Below are 17,400 nucleotides of genomic sequence, written 5' to 3' on the forward strand. Positions count from 1 at the left end.
AAAACAAAGTCTCTCACTGTTTCCGTTGTTTCCCCATCAATTTGCCATGAAGTGATGGGACCAGGTGACATGATCTTGGTTTTTTGAATGTTGAGTTTTAAGCCAACTTTTTCACTCTCCTCTTTCACTTTCATCAAGAGGCTCTTTAGTTCTTCTTAGCTTTCTGCCATGAGGGTGGTGTCATCTGCATATCTGAGGTTATATTTCTCCCAGCAATCTTGATGGCAGCTTGTGCTTCATCCAGCCTGGCATTTTGCATGATGTACTCTGCATATAAGTTAAATGAGCAGGGTGACAATATACAGCCTTAACATACTCCTTTTCCAATTTAGAACCAGTCTGTTGTTCCATGTCCAGTTCTAACTGTTGCTACTTGACCTGCATACAGGTTTCTCATGAGGCAGGTAAGGTGGTCTGATATTCCCATCTCTTTAAGAATTTTCCAGTTTGTTGTGATCCACACAGTCAAAGGCTTTGGCGTAGTCAATAAAGCAGAAGTAGATATTTTTTCTGGAACTCTCTTGCTTTTTTGAGTGCCCTCTTTGTAGTGGGCACTGAAAAGTCCTGCAGCTCACTTCTTGGTTTTTACCCAAAGAGGTTCAAGACATGTCCACACAGGGACTTCCCTGGTGGTCCTGTTCACTTGGCCTGGAGGGTCGGTCCAAAGCACAGCTCGAAGTTGACTTTCAGGTTGAAATACTAGGACCTGGAGGCCTCGGTGCAGTGCTGCGGAGCAGACACTTAAGGGTCTTCTGTGCCCGCTGGTCATCCATGTCCAGACCCACGTCCCATTTCAGAAAGCCGGGGCTCAGGAGGTGGCCTTGAAACCCGCCCCTGGGTCTGGCCTCCATGGGGCCGCTACCTGGACCTCACATCTTCTGCCCATTTGAGGAGCCGGAAGGCCCATGAGTTGGAGGAGAGGCCCATCGTGGTCGACCTTTATATTTTCTGGAGCAGAAGTTCAATAGGCTGCAAGAGCACATAAATATGTTTGGAAAAGGCTCATTGAAACCTTGAGAGTGAATTTTTTAAGTTTAAGATTTTAAAAATCTTTATATTATCTGAATTTGGGGAATTGCTAATTTTTCTTATTCCTTAAGCCATGATTTTTACAAGACAAGACTTAGTCTAATGCGATATATAATATGTATTTAAAACTACAACCACAGTTTAAAAATCCTGCAGTCTCTCCTTAAATGTCAACCTTGACTGTTTTCTTTGACATAGATTAAGGGATTGAGTCTTTGTCTTTTCTCACAAAAGATCAAAGGAGTGTTCTATAAACTGCCTTAAAATCATTACTGTTTTCAAACCATTTAGTTCCTAACATTGTATATTTTATTTAGTGCTTTGTATATGTGTCTGAAAGAGTTCTGAGTGTCTGGAGCAGGCTCTAAAGCCACACTCCTTCTCAAATAGGACTGGAACCCAGTTGCACCTCAGATTAGAATTTGAACCCCGGATCCCTGGTTCAGGAGGGGATTCAAGCCCACTGTCTTTCAGTTAAAACAGCTCATCTGGTGTCAGACTTATTGAAGCTCAGGTTTTATCTCCTCACAGAAAGAAGTCAACATGAGGCAAAGCAGTTGGCAAAGAGTAAGTGTATTAGCATAGGATGCTTGTGAGAGATACTAGTGGGCAGGCAAGGGAGTGCAACCCCAAGAATAAAGAGGGCTACATTTTTGTAATCAAAGAAAGAGTGGGGAGGGGAGAAGACTATCATTTTCTCCTTCTTGAGTAGACATTAAGTCTTGTTACCAAATGTTAGGTCTGTGTGCCTGACACAGTGAGGCCAAACAATACCAGAGAGAGGTTTATTGCAGGGCCATGCAAGGAGATGGGTGGCTCATGCCTTAAAAACCCTGAACTCCCAGAAAGCTTTCAGCAAAGCCCTTTTATAGGAAAGGTGAGGGGAGGGGTGTGGTTAGTTATTGCAAACTTCTCAGTACCAGGTCATGGTCAGATCACAGTGTCCTTATAGACCTCCACCAAAACAAATGTTATTCTCTGTTCTGACAAGAAAGGGCAAGGTCCCAAGACTCGGCTTTCACTTTCCCACGCCCAGGCCCTGGCTAAGAGGAGGACTGCCTGTGCAGGCCAGTTACCCTGCCTGGGAGTATTCATCAAGTACCTGGTCTGGGTCTTTTCACCAGGGCCTGGGCCTGGCTAGTGGGTGGCCCTGGTGAGGGCTCTGGAGCTCTGCAAGATACAGCTCTCACCGTGTCCCTGGGACCCCCACTCACCTTCTAGTCCTGAGGCTGGAGGGTGTGGCGGGCCCTGGGGAGAAGGCCGTGATCCACCTCTCACCACACTCTCTGCTGACAGGACCACTGTGAGGCTGACTGCTAGTGGAGTGGGACCTCTGGCTAAGGGTTGAGCACTAACAACTGCATGCCTACCCCGCCCTCGTTGCAGGCTTATATAGTTAATTTCTCCTCGATCCCTGTATGATATAACCAGGACTGTCAGGGTGCTATTCAGATCATATATATTAGCCAAAGGGTGGTAGCATATTCTAGAATATGGTAATCCATCTCAGGTTTCAGTATAAAGTCCCCTTTCACCTGGGTTCTTTCTCCTTTCATCTATATTCCTGTCTTAGCTACATGCGGAAATGCTGCTCTTCAGCATCTCTGACTTCATGGAACAAGATTCAGACCCCATTCTGTTGTCTTGCGTTGTAACTGTGAGGTCTTGTGGCTTGAGTGTGCCTCGTGCTTAGATGGACCTGGTAGACTAGATTGTTGCTAGGTGACTGGATTCTTTTCTTGAGTGGTCATTACCTTAGAATAGTCTCCCAGACCCCCTTAAAATTCCCTCTCTTTCTTTAATCCTCTAGTGGTATTTCAAAACAATTTAATTATCCTGTTACTGCTGCTAAGTCACTTCAGTCGTGTCTGACTCTGTGCGACCCCATAAACGGCAGCCCACCAGGCTCCCCCATCCCTGGGATTCTCCAGGCAAGAACACTGGAGTGGGTTGCCATTTCCTCCTCCAACGCATGAAAGTGAAAAGTGAAAGTGAAGTCGCTCAGTCGTGTTCAACCTTTAGCGACCCCAGGGACTGCAGCCTTCCAGGCTCCTCTGTCCATGGGATTTTCCAGGCAAGAGTATTGGAGTGGGGTGCCATTGCCTTCTCCGTTAATTATCCTACTCTAGACCTATTTCACGTTCATTGCTGAATAATATTCCATCATGCGAGTATACTATATATATCCACTGTTGTAACAATAGATAATTTGGTTGTTTTCTGTTTGGGACCATTGAGAACAGTTAATCTATGTGTACATGTTGGCATATTTCTAAATATATATTTAAAATATGACTAGAAGTGAAGGTAAATGAATATACATTTCTAAGAAGACCCTGAAATGGAATTTATTTTTCTGAACTTTTAAAGAGTTTACCATTGACTTTCTTTTGTCTGATTTTATCTCAGGATTTCCTTTTCCAATGTGCATGCATATCACCTCTTTGAACATCAAAAGTCATGACTTTTGAAAGGAAAAGTGAGGAAAGTGAGGTTTGATTGTATATTGGTTCAAAAACTTAAGTGGGGCTGTGAGAAAGAAGACCTCATTAGGGAACCATTATAAGAATGGGGAGGCAGGGGAAGGTGGCAGTAAATTAGAGAGGACCCATATGCACGTGTGAAAAAGGAATTTCCTGAATAAGTTAGTGTGAATTCATAATCAGAAAGGGAAACAAGAAACTTGAATGTGAGCACTAGAAAGGGTGTGAAGATAACAAACTGTTAAATCAAACAGCCTCCTGTACCAGCATCTGGTAGGTCTGCTAAGCCAGGGCATCCATTTGTGGAATGCAGGATATTCAAGATAGGCAGAGGGAAAGAAGGGCAATGACCCACCTGCTATGTCTAGAGGAATTAATAAATCAGGCATCTGCAAATCAGAAGGTACTTCTGTTTCCCCAGATACTAAAACAATAACCTCCCTTTCCTCCTTCCCCACCTCCTCCCACCTCGGCACACATGAACATCACTTGATTTTGTTCCCTGACCTCAGGCTTCTCACCCAATCCGTGCTGCCTGTTCTTTGTGGCCAGCTGTCTCACACAGTAGTCCTTTCACCTGCCTGGAACTGGGCACAAACACTGCACAGCAGAATCATTCCACCTCGACTGCACAGACATATCCACGGAGGGCCCCCGATCATGCACTTCAAGGAATGTGATGGCATAGTGCATCTCACACCTCTGGGTTCAGAAATGATGGACTGTCAACTTCCTAATACAGTGATCAATAGAAGCACTCATGGCGGTAAGATCTAGTTTCTTTTTTCACTTCCAGTGACAGTGACTTGATGGGTCTTATCGTGCACACCAAAAAATATGTACCCTCCCTCAGTGTTTATAAATGCAGAAACACCTGAGGAGACACTCAGTAAAGCATTGGGACTCCTTTGTTGAGAACATCTTAAATTCAACCTGTGTGGACTTTACGTAAGGTTGAGCTTTTCCAGGTACTGAAGGTGGTGAGCACTAGCAAATAAAGCAGCGGCTGAAGCCTCTGTGTTACCTTGATTTTGTACATGAACCTGAGTTTTTTATGGACTTAACACCTTGGAACATTTGTAAGAGTCTGAATCCCGCCTTTGAGGAATGCCAGTGCTTCCTGAGAATTCATGACGACAGTAGACATTCTCTGTCTGTGGTTCAAAGAGGGGCACAGGTAGCTAGTCCTGTAACCGAGGCCTCTGATGTTCCATGATTTCACAGAAATCAGAAAGACATCTCCCGGGTGCAACTCATCTGAACAGCCTTTTGAAAGTTGAAGGCAGATACAGTCATACTCCATGGCTTTCATAATCGTAGACTTTGTTCTCAGTCTCAGCCTTGGTCACTCCCCCTCCAGAGTTCGGCAGGCAGATGTTGCATGCACGATGCTTTCTTTCTGCTTTCTTCCGCAGTTGAGGGTTCGTTCCACTCCTGTGCTCATTCCTAGGGGTGACTTTTCCTGCGTTTTAAACATACACAGCAAACTCATTTTCAGATCAGTCTTGAGACTCATCTTCTCAACATTTGTGCTGGTCTTACCCTGAAATGTTCTCCTAAAATACAGGAAGACACACCATTAGAACAGGACAAGCACAGGGAAGCAAATTACTATTTTGAGGCTATTCTTTTGAAGTTGGTTCACTTCGTCTGTTCCCACAGAACTTGAGCCCAGATTCATACAGGAATTAAGTGTGCAGGACAGGTGGAGAAGCCAAGTCTGACATGAGCCCATTGCCACCAGAGAAACGGTCAAGAGGTGATTTTTCTGCTGTGATTTTGATAACAGTTTCTGCAATGTTCTCCTTGGACCTGGAAAGTTTTCAGGGTCAGGGTATTTCTAGGGTGCGCTGATGCGTATGGCTTTTCTTGGTGCTTTGTCTTTCCTCTCTCACTTAGACCTGGGCAATCTCAGATTATTTTTTAGCCCAAGTTTTGAAAAGAGCAAATCTGATTGAGTTTGTTACTTATCTTTGTTGCAATGGAACAAATTCTTTAGATTTCTCTGGTCCAAGCAGTTCCTATCTTGTGAGGGAAAAAAGTATATTCTATACTTCTTTTGCCTTCTCCAACGCAGGAAAGTGAAAAGTGAAAGTGAAGTTGCTGAGTCTTGTCCGACTCTTAGCGACCCCATGGACTGCAGCCCACCAGGCTCCTCCATCCATGGGATTTTCCAGGCAAGAGTACTGGAGTGGGGTGCCATTGCCTTCTCCGATTCTATACTTTAGTATATTATATTTTACGTAATAAAAATATATCGTATACACACACACATTTAGTTTGTTTGGAACTAACAAATTATTGACTATTTGTTGGGAACAACCAGTCTTGTAGGTTGAGGTGTGTTTCATCATTTCCTAAATGCAATCCAGTTGTCCCAGCAAATAGGACTGGAACCACTGGATATCTACATACAAAAGAAAAGAACTTCAATTCGTAGTCTTCACACCATTTACAGAAGTGTACTTAAAATGTTTCATAAACCTAAATGTAAAGCCTAAAATCATGTGGAAATAAATGAAGACTGCCCAAATGATAACAGGTAGAGCTCTGTTTACTCAGAGCTCAGTATATTAAGGCACTCGGCCACCCTCATTTGTTTGAGATGGCAGAAACTCGGAAGCTTTATAGTGAAAAGACAGAGAAAGCACTCAGGGATGACCTGATTTGAGGTTGTTCTAAGGAAGCTGCACTGTGGCTCAGCTGGTAAAGAGTCCACCTGCAATGCGGGAGACCTGGGTTTGATCCCTGGGTTGGGAAGATTCCCCTGGAGGAGGGAAAGGCTATCTACCCACTCCAGTATTCTGGCAGTCCATGGGATTGCAAAGAGTCAGACATGACTGAGCGACTTTCACTTAGGGAAGCTAGAAGTGGGCTTACTGGAAGTGGATTATCTCATATCACTGGTTTGGAGACCTCATTTAGCTTTGTTTGGTTGGGCCAGAGTTGAAACTGGAGGAAGTAATTTCGCAGCTGTTGATCAAGTTCTGACTACTGTTGACTAGTTGCTGCAGGGGGTTGTGGTTAGGTTGGGAGGTCAGAGTTATGAATCAGGTTTGAGTCACAACTAAAGGCTATGATCAGAGGTCTGTTTTGATGTACGGTTTGGCCAGTATCCATTTGTATATTCAATCTCTCAACTTCTGAACTTCCGGAGGAAAACAGAGAATTTTTACCTTGGGTTCAGCAAACAATTCTTAGAGCTGACACTAAATGCATAATACATAAAAGAAAAAAAATTGATTTATTGGACTTTAAAAATGCCTCCTTAACAGTGAAAGACACTCTTAAGAGAATTACAATATGAGCCCTTGGCCAGAAGAAACTATGTGTAATTGATTATATGATAAAGAACTTGTACCTCAACTTACTCTTGAAAGGCAATAACAGGAAAACAATTTAAAAATGGATAAAAGAGGGAATTCTCTGGCAGTCCAGTGGTTAGGGCTCCACACTGCCACTTCAGGGCGCTTAGGTTTGATCCCTGGTCAGGGAACTAAAGATCCCACAAGCTGTGTGGTACAGTCAAAAATTAATTAATTAAATAAATGTCTTTTTAAAAACTATAATGAGATAACATCATTAGTCATTATTTCCCTAATGACTAATTAATTAAAACTAATTAATTAATTAATGACTAATTAAAACTACCCACCCATTGGAATGGTGAAAATGATTTAACCATTCCAGGTGTCTGCAAGGACATGGAGGAAAGGGAACTCTCGTATTGCTGTAGCCACGCGTTCCGGGAAACAAACTCACTCAGAAGGGCAATGCAGATAGTGGAGTGCAGTTTATTACACCGGCGGGCCCAAGGCAGAGTCTCCTCTTAGCCAAGGACCCCGACCAGTTTTTGTGAAAACCTTATATACTCTAAGTGTACGTGCCCAAACCCTCCTCCCCAAATTCCTTGAAACTAGTCTGGACAAGGCAAAGGAGAGATACGATCAAAGTTAACCCCTGATTCATGTGTCATAACCCTAGATAGTAAAACAGTGGACATTTCTCAATAGGCCTGTGGTCATACCCTGATAAGCATAACGGAATTTATGACTCTGTTCTGTTTACAGAGATAATTAGCATATTATTTTAGGCGACGGAGAGTCTAGGTAAAAGTCCTGAGGCTCCTTCATGGGCGGAGGCGGGGTCTGGTTTTCCAGTTGGTATGTTGTTTCCATAAGTACTGGGCATCTAGCTCAAAGTCCACAGTCCAGCCCAAGATGGAGTCCTGCTTTCAAGATGGAGCCTGTTCTGTCTATTTCCTCCTTCAATAGCACTTTCATTTGTAACAGTCATAAACTGGAAAACCCAAATGCCCAACAACAGAAACAAGTTTTAGTTATCCATATGATGAATTATTGCTCCCTATAAAAAAGGAAAGAACTATTGGTACCCACAACATGAATGATTCTCAGAATAATTATTCTGAGTGAAAGACGCCAGACAAAAAAGGAGTGCGTATTTGATTCCATTGTATAAAAGTCTAGAAAATGCAAACTCTTCTGTAGTGACAGGTAGCAAATCAATTGTTTCTTGCAGATGGTAGCAGAGTATGGAAAAGTGGAAGAGAGAGATTGCAAAAAAGATGGTATGTATGTTCGATATCTTGATTGCAGTGATGGTTTCATATGTGAAAATTTATATAATTTTACATGTTAAATATATACAGGAGACTTCCCTGGTGGTCCTGTGACTAAGACTCTAAGCTCCCAAAGCAGGCATCCAGGCTCAATCCCTGGTCAGGGAAATAGATCCCACATACTGCAAATAAGAGTTTCCATGCCACAACTATAGATCCCCCATGCCGCTACTAAGACCCAGCACAGCCAAATAAATAAATAAACAAATATTTAAATATGTGCAGTTTGTTATTTGTCAAAATACCCGAATATCTCTATTAAAACTACATACATGAATGATTTTGAGAAAATAACTAAAAATATTTTATCATACAGAAAGTCCACTGCATATGAAAGATTTCCATTTCTCAAGTCCAATTTCTAAGTCCAACAGAGTTGTGGGTTAAGTTTTATTTGGAGGAAAATGAGGACTGCAGCCCAGGAGGCAGCATCTCAGCTCTGAGAGACTGCTCCAAAGCGGCAGTGGGGGAAAGTCCATATATAAGGTTTTGGTGAAAGGGGAGTTCAATACCATGAAGCACTCAATTTACAAAAGGTTTTCTGTTAGTCATGAGGGTCTGATGTCACCATGAAGGGATTTAGTGCTTCTCTAGATATGAGGAGATGCAAGGATTGAGATCATGAAATCTGTTTCTAGAAACATTGACTATCTAAAGACCTGTCTCATCAGATTCCCTGGAGCACAGAGTGCCTCACTCCACCCTGAACTCTCACAGGGGTTGTTGAAAGTCAACAGCTATAGCGGCATGGGGCTCACTCCGTAGTGGCAGATGGCAAACCCCTTGTCATTGGCAATGCCCTTGGTAAATGCCAGTTTGTAGCTGACAACACATATGACAAACATATGCCAGACACGTGAACCAGCTTAAACATGCGAATGTACATTTACATCTTTGAAAGTCTGAAACTTGAAGATTTATGTATAGGGGCCTCTGTTGTTCAGTCACCTGGTCGTGTCTGACTCTGCGACCCCATGGGCTGCAGCACGCCAGGCTTCCCTGTCCCTCACTGTCTCCTGAAGTTTGCCCAAGTTCATGTCCATTGCATCAATGATGCCATCCCAACGGATCCAGCCAGAAAGTAGGGGCCTTACTGTAATATAATTGGTTCACAAATCAGTAGGCTGTTTATGTGCCTGCTATTGCTAAGTTTCTTCCCATAGGAACTATATCTCTGATAGAATTAGTGGTATAGACTCTGAAATTCTGCATACTCCAGATGGAGGCCTTTGCCCCCAGATTCACTTGAGAACAATCACCAGCCCACCCTATCCTTTGTTTTGTATATTGTAAAGTTACACTGCTCACACCTGCCAAGTCCTTTCTCAGTGGAAAGCAGGTGCTTGGTGTAGAAAACTGCAGGCACATCTACTACTGAAAATTACCTCAACAAAATAGCAGAAAATGCTCTTTCCTCCCTTACAGGTGCATTAAAACAGAAAATGTTCCATTTCATAAAACTGCTCTTACAGATTTCTTTTCTAGCAAAGGAATCCTTCAAGACACCTGGTCTTCAGAGGTTGTTACTCTGACCTGGGAACTGTGTATTAACCTTGAGAGATACTGTAACTATGAGCCATTGTTTACTTAACGTCCTGTTGCCAAGAAAAGAATACTGAGATTGGTTTCTGTTTCCTGGTAGACATACACACCTTGAGGTTTCATAATCAGGACACAAGTGGATCATCTTATTTCACTCTTTGTCCACTTGTAAGAATGGCTTAAAATTTGTAATTGCTCATTTTCCTATTTAAACAAAAGACTTGAAGAGTTGGGACATTTAAATGAACACTTTTGACACAGGAAGCTGTCAGGCTTAGTGGCTTATCTTTCCTGCTTCTCTGGCCACAAGAACTCTCATCTTTGCCCATCACAGACTGAAATGGAATCAGTTTCTATTTCCCCAACCAAGGTAGGCGTAGCTTTGCCACATTCCAATACAGGAAGGTCAGGCAAACATTAGCCACAGCCCCATGTCCTTCTAGCAGCTCCACCCTCTGGAGACCCACTATGGGTCTGGGAACTGGGAGGAGCTACCACAAAAGTCCCTCTGTCAAGCATCTCCTCCCTACCTTACTAGTCCTCAAGAATTTCCTTCTGACAGTCATGTGCAGAAGGAAATGGAATCACTGAAGCCTAGCCTCTGCAGACAGAACACACCAGAGCTCTAGTTAGCCATTTGATGGGGGGAGGCGGGCACAGGGCTTTGCGGGCTATGTGTAATGAACCGGACACTACAAGGCTTGGTTTGGTGAGATTTAGGCCATGATGCTGTGTACCACATCCAGAGTGATGGAACAGTTGACCATCCATTGCTAGTTTTGAAGACGAAGGGATCACAAGCTAGGGTGAAGGAGGAAATAGAACAGGCTTGATCTTCTGCCTGACCTTCCTGTATTGGAAGGTGGCCAAGCTACACCTACCTTGGTCGGGGAAATAGAAACTGATTCCATTTCAGTCTGTGAGGGGCAAAGTCTGTGGACTTCGAGCTATATGCCCAGTATCAATGGAAAGTATCAACGGAAACGACATACCAACTGGAAAACCAGGCCCCCGGAAGGAAGAGCCCCAGGGCTCTCCATCACCTAAAAGAATACCCTAATTATCTGTGTAACTGAATAGAATCATACATTCTATTATGCTTATTGGGGTATGACCACAGGCCTATTGATAATTGTCCACTGTTAACTACCTAGGCTTAAGGCATACAATCACGGGTTTAAGGCTTATGAATCACGGGTTGTCTTTGATTGTATCTTTCTTTTCCTTTGTTCAGACTAGTTTCAGAGAATCTGGGGAGGTGGGTTCGAAGATGAACACTTAGGGTATACAAGGTTTTCACAAAAACTGGTTGGAGTCCTTGGCTAAGAGAAGACTCTGCCTTGGGCCCTCTGGTTTAATAAACTGCACTCCACTATCTGCATTGTCCTTCTGAGTGAGTTTGTTTCCCGGAACGTGGCCACAACAAGGGAATGCTGGCAACCTAGAAGCTGGAAGAGCCAGAAGTGTAATCTCCCCTAAAGCCTCCAGAAAGGAATGCTGTCCTACTGACATCTTGATTTTAGCTAGTGAGACCCATTTTGGACTCCTCATCCCGAGAACTGTATGGTAATAAATTTACATTACTTTAAGCCTATAAGTTTGTGGTAATTTGATATAGAAGCCATTGCAAGCTAAAATTGTGATTCAGACTATGGTACCATTGTCATTAACTGACACGTTCTCCCGTTCAGCAAAGGATCACAATGATTCCACAGTATCTTATGAGAGAAATAGGACATTTAAAAACAGTTCTCATGATGTTGTCTCAGGAACCAAGACCTTTTCAGAGGAGCCATTAGGTCAAAACTAATTTCGTTTTCATACCAAGACATTATTTACCTCGTCACTCTCATTTTTTCACAAATATACAATGAAGTTTTCCAGGGGTTTCATGATATTTGATATTTAACAGACATAATACAGAAGCAGATACAAAAATCTAGCTATCTTTTCTTAAACCAGATATCAGGTCTTTGGAGAATTATGAAAGAAAGTCACTCTTCTCACTAAAATTTTTGTTGGAAATATATAAGTTTTCATTAAAACATGGGATTAATGTCATTTTTGATAGTATTTTAGAAAGATACTGTCTTTGCCCCCACCTCCCCATCCCTGGTAACCACTATTGTCTCTGTTTTATGACTTTAGCTTTTTAGAGTCCACACATCAGTAATATCTTGCAGTATTTGTCTACCTCTGTCTGACACACCTCACCTACCATAATGCCCTGAAGTTTCACCCATATTGTCACAAATAGTAGGATATCCCAAGGGCATATTTTAATGAAATGATGGATCTAGGTAACAATCACCAGTGAATGCTGTAACTACAAGGATAGTGGTTCTATACCTTGACTGCCCAGGAAAACTGTTTAAAAATCTCAGTGTGGGGACTTCCCTGATGGTTCAGGGACTAAGACTCCACATTCCCAATGCAAGGGACCTGGGTTCAATCCCTGATCAGGGAACTAGATCCTCCAACCAACAGCAAAGATCCCGAGTGCCGCAACTAAGACCCAGCACAGCCAAATAAATACTAAAAACATAAAAAGTCTCACTGTGTAGGCTGCACTCCAGACCAAGTAAATAAGAACCTCTGAGTTGACTGTAAAGGTCCCCAGATGATTTCAAATATGCAGCCAAGGCTGAGGACCAACCACTTCCCTAGGTGAAAGGTTGATGGGAAACTTTATAATAGATGAATCAGAATGACAGCATCTCAGTCAACTCACCAATCAGAGGTGATTATGAGGCATCATGTACATGCAACTGTGCAGCACTGCCTAGGAGGTATTCTGGCAAACAGCCTCCCCCTCAACAGACAAACGCATCAGTGAACCTAAAAGTATTCGGTCCTATAGGTCTAATTGCCGGGTTAGGTGAAACACAGGAGTCAAGGAAGAAATTAAACAGTACCACGAGGAGGCAATCAACTGGATCATGAATGTAGGAAATTCAACAGGCAAGTAACTGGGGGGGAAAGGGAGGATTCAAGCTGTAGATTAAGAGAGACTTAAGTCATGTGAAGAGTTGCCTCATTGGAAAAGACTCTGATGCTGGGAGGGATTGGGGGCAGGAGGAGAAGGGGACGACAGAGGATGAGATGGCTGGATGGCATCACCAACTCGATGGACGTGAGTTTGAGTGAACTCTGGGAGTTGGTGATGGACAGGCAGGCCTGGCGTGCTGCAATTCATGGGGTTGCAGAGTTGGACACGACTGAGTGACTGAACTGAACTGAACTGAAGTCACCTATCAACTAAATGCAATGTGTGGACCTTATTTGGATTGTGATTTTTTGAAAAAAAAAAAAAAGTAACAAAGCAAAACTTGTGACAGTCTTATCCGGTGAAGATATTTGCTGTCATGTATATAAGTAAAATGATATACTGCCTAGGATTTGCTTTAAAATAATCTGGAAAACGGGGCTTCCCTGGTAACTCAGCTGGTAAAGAATTCACCTGCAATGCAGGAGACCCCAGTTCGATTCCTGGGTGGAGAAGATCCCCTGGAGATGGGATAGGCTACACACTCCGGTATTCTGGGGCTTCCCTGGTAGATAAGCTGGTAAAGAATTCGCCTGAAATGCAGGAGACCTGGGTTTGATTCCTGGTTGGGAAGATCCCTTGAAGGAGGGCATGGCAAGCCTTGAAGGGTGAGGAATTCTTAGGTGAACAAAGAGAGCACAGAATCAGAGACACTAAGAACACTCTTCATAGGTTCAGAGATCCCTAACTACATGGAGAGTGGTGAACAGCCTTATGCAGCTGATGCAAAATGCATAGGGGCTGGGGACGGTTTGGTGTCCCCATATTTTCTTCTTTTTTTTGACCCCTAGGTCTCTTTTATTTTTTTTTCCTAAAAATTTTTATTTAAGTGTAATTGATTTACAATGTTGTGTTAGTTTCCAGGTTTTCTACCTACTATGTGAAATACAAAAGACAGAAAGAACCACTTCCTGTCTTCAGGAATCATATGATTTCCTTGAGGAAAGTGTAGCATTATGCAAGTAAAGAAAAAAAAGTAAATGCTGAAGTGAATCCTGTGTGACACCGACATTGAGGACTACAATTGCTTTTGCTCAGCACCGGGGAGAAGTGGTCTTTTGGCTTAAGATAATGAAGTGTTATGAGAAGAGAGAGACCTAGATTCAAGTCCTAACTCGGCCTTTTCCTGGTTCTGTGACCGCCAGGAAATCATTTTGACAGCTTTAAGCCTCATCTGGACTCAAAGCCAGGGACTCACGTTCTCGATTTTTTGTTCCATCAGTACCTCAGTTCCAGGTGTGAATTTTTATTTCAGTTACTGTTATGTAACAAAGCACCCTCAAAATTAGTGGATTAAATTAGAACCAGTCTGTCTGCTTGGAATTCTGTCAGTTGAGTGGGCCTCAGCTGGGCGGTTCTGCTGCTGCTCTCCATTGTTACCCCAAAGTCATGAAGGCACATATTTTAAAGGAGGTGGAAAGCGGCCTGGGCTGGAGCATCCAAGACAGAGCTTTGCACTCACACTGTTCGTGCCATGGAGGTCCTGGGTGGGGCAGGAAGCAGTGGGAGCACTGGCTTGGCTGGGCCTTTTTCTTGCTCCATGGGGGCTCTGCAGGTGGGTAGCCATCCTTGTTATGTGACAATTCAGATCTCTCAAGAGCACAAAAGCAGAAGCTGCCAGACTTCTTAAGACTGAGGCCCAGACCTGACACAGCATCATTTCTATCTCATGTTGATTAAAGCCAGTCTTGAACCCAGCCCAGATTCAAGAGAGGAACCCGCCCAGAACCACGAACTCGTAGCCTACTGGGAGTCACTGATGTAAACAGATTGCCCACAGTACACATTTTTCCTTTTGAAAGTTTTCAAAAAAGCATGTTTTAAGGCTAACTATAAAAAAGACAAGGTAGCTGTGCTTATGAGTATAGGCTTGAGCCAGACTAAGCTGGAGTTGCACGTGGACAGGACGTGGGCAAGCTAATCTCTCTTTAAGCCCCTTGTGTTGCTTATCTAGAGATGCTTCCTTCATAGGGCTGTGGTAGAACTGAAAAGAGATAATGGGTCTAAGCACCTTGCACACAGTAGGTACCCAGTAGATGATAGCTACAGTGTATTGTTATTAAAGTTGCCATGGTGGTTGTATTATTGTTATTATTAATTACTGAAATAATTACTAAGTATTATTAATTAGACAAGTGACTAATATAGCACATTTCTCATAACCTAAGGAGGAATGTTACTTTCATTATCTTCTTCAATTTCAGTTGACAGTTTTAAGTGTTTATTTTGCTCTTTTAATGAATTTTCAGGTCATTCTCTAATTTTAAAGTATCTGTCATTTTCTACTAGCAAAATAATTGGGAAATCAAATTCTTAGGTGAAATGTGAACGATGAAAACTCCTTCTACCTCTCACAAAATCTTGGAAACACACATTTTAGGAGAGATAGTGATGTATCAGTTAATTTTCTGAAAACACACATACAAACACAGTTCTGTATGAAAACATTATTTTATACCCATTGTATTTTTTCATGTTTAAGTGTAAAGATGCTTCCAAGTCAGGACTATAACATCAATTTATGGATTTCTTTTTTAGTGAGGAAAAAATGCCTTTTACTGTTGTATGAATGAGTTGTCAAGTATATATTCCCAAGAGTTTTGGATGACTTAGTATTAAGGTATAAATGTGATGACCTTTGGGCATTGTGAGAGCTCATTTTCCTCATGTTAACTTTAAAAGCAGTTGAACTGATTAGATTCAGCAGCAGTGGGAACTTTGTAAACAAATTTTAATACTTTGTTACAGTAGAAGGTTTTAGTGAAAAATTGGTTCAGAATACTATTAACATAAACACTGTATGTTTGGGCTTCCTTGGTGGCTCAGATAGTAAAGAATCGCTTGCAATGCAGGAGGCTGGGTTTAATCCCAGGGTCAGGAAGATCGCCTGAAGAAAGAAATGGCTACCCACTGCAGTATTCTTGCCTGGAAAATTCCATGAACTTTTGGAGCCTGTGGGCTACAGTCCATGGGGTCACAAACAGTCAGACACGATTGAGCAACTAACACTTTTTGTATATTGCAGTTTCCTTTTTGAGTCCTCCAGTTGGGTATCGTTTGTATTCTTCTTAAATCTGCTTTGTTACAAACCCTCATAATTCTTCCCTAGGATAGCTAGGTAGCACTGGGGGCTGGTTGGTTGTCCACCACACAAGCAGTTCCTTTGTAAGGAAAATTCCTTTGCAAGGGAAAGAAAGACACGCGTTATATAGCAGATAGCATCTTCAGCAAATACATAACTTACTGGTTTGTAGGAACTCCTTAAAATGGGATCTGTAAGCACTAAACAGTTTGCTGCAGTGGAAAGACTGTGGTCCTTGGAGTCAGACTGTTTCTGGCCCTTGGAAGTGATGGGAAAGTTATTTGACTTCTTTGAGCTTCACTCTCTTCAGCATAGACAATACAGACCTACTTCTCAGAGTCGGGAGATTGAATGAACTATCCATGAACACAGGGAATGTGGTAGGGACATGTGCATGTTAGTGCTCCTTGTACCTTGAATTAAGACTTAAACTTGAAGAACTTTTGAAAAAAAGCTGAAAATTAAAACTCAGCTAAAATATATAATACATAATGAATGCTCACACACACACAAAAATACTTCACACTTACAAGTGTGAAGAAATACAGTCAGAAATTCACTTTACAAAGTACTCATTTTAAAAATGAGTTTCAAAAAGCCAAAGCAAATGAACTTGATTCATTGTATAACTGGATTGAAGGTGAGTGAAACTTTGACTTCTGAACTGCTTCAAGGAGAAGAAAATAATTCCAAGGTAATATCAGATTTGAAAGAGCAATGGTTGAAAGTTGATGAACAAAAAGGACCAGGCTTATAAGGTAGCACAAGTAGCCGAGTTTGAAATAGATTCTCCCTTCCTTGGCCCTCTTTCCTCTGAGCTCACCTGCTTCCTTTTATTCAAAACAGGGTCCGTCTCATCCCCAGTTGAAAAAATGTATGAAATTTTCTCTGAAATGAAAACTGACTTTACCCACCAGTGACTTCTGCATGTGCTGTACCTGTTACAGATGAAGAACCTACCTCAGAGGATTTTTAGGGCAGTAAAACCACTCTGTCTAATACTGTAATGATGGATATATGTCATTATATGTTTGTTGAGACCCACAGACGGTTCAACTACAAGAGTGGACCCTAACGTCATCTGTGGACCTTGAGTGATGCCTATGTGGCCGTGTAGGTTCGTGGATTGTAAGAAATGTACCACCGTGGGGCAGAAAATCTATAATGGGAAGAGGTTTCTGTGTGTGGTGACACAACATACTCTGTATTTTCTGCTCAGTTTTGCTATGAATTTAAAACAGCTCTAAAAATTAAGTGTATTCATTTAAAAATAAATGAGATAAGTGTTACAGTTCTTTTAGAATTTGTCTAGCAGGCTTTCCGGTTCGCATCGGAAAGCCCCCCCCCCCCAAAAAAATAAATGAGATACATGTGAGGCACATAATGAAACAAATAAAGATAAAGAAACTAACTTTGCCTAGCAAATGCACTTCCTTTGTGTGCTATAGCTGATAAAGATCAAAAAAAAAAAAAAAAGCACTCGGTGGCACACTGCTTCACAACAGAACCTCCTCTTGGTGGAGGTGCCAAATGTGTTATAGTCTTCTGATGTGACAACTTCATTCACTCTGGTATCTGT

General features: G+C 42.2%; 1 non-coding gene and 1 pseudogene across 1 annotated transcript; one reads left to right on the plus strand and one right to left on the minus strand.

Annotated features, from left to right (window-relative positions):
* Nucleotides 1-3,749: 3,749 nt before the first annotated feature.
* LOC133233073 (schlafen family member 5-like) lies at nucleotides 3,750-11,936 on the minus strand (annotated as a pseudogene).
* Nucleotides 11,937-17,102: 5,166 nt separating this feature from the next.
* Nucleotides 17,103-17,164, plus strand: LOC133233108 (U7 small nuclear RNA). The gene has a single exon (XR_009731586.1). It is a non-coding gene; the product is annotated as a U7 small nuclear RNA (small nuclear RNA).
* The last annotated feature ends 236 nt before the right edge of the window (nucleotides 17,165-17,400 follow it).

Source organism: Bos javanicus, chromosome 19 (genome assembly GCF_032452875.1).
Source record: "Bos javanicus breed banteng chromosome 19, ARS-OSU_banteng_1.0, whole genome shotgun sequence".
Lineage (NCBI taxonomy): Eukaryota > Metazoa > Chordata > Mammalia > Artiodactyla > Bovidae > Bos > Bos javanicus.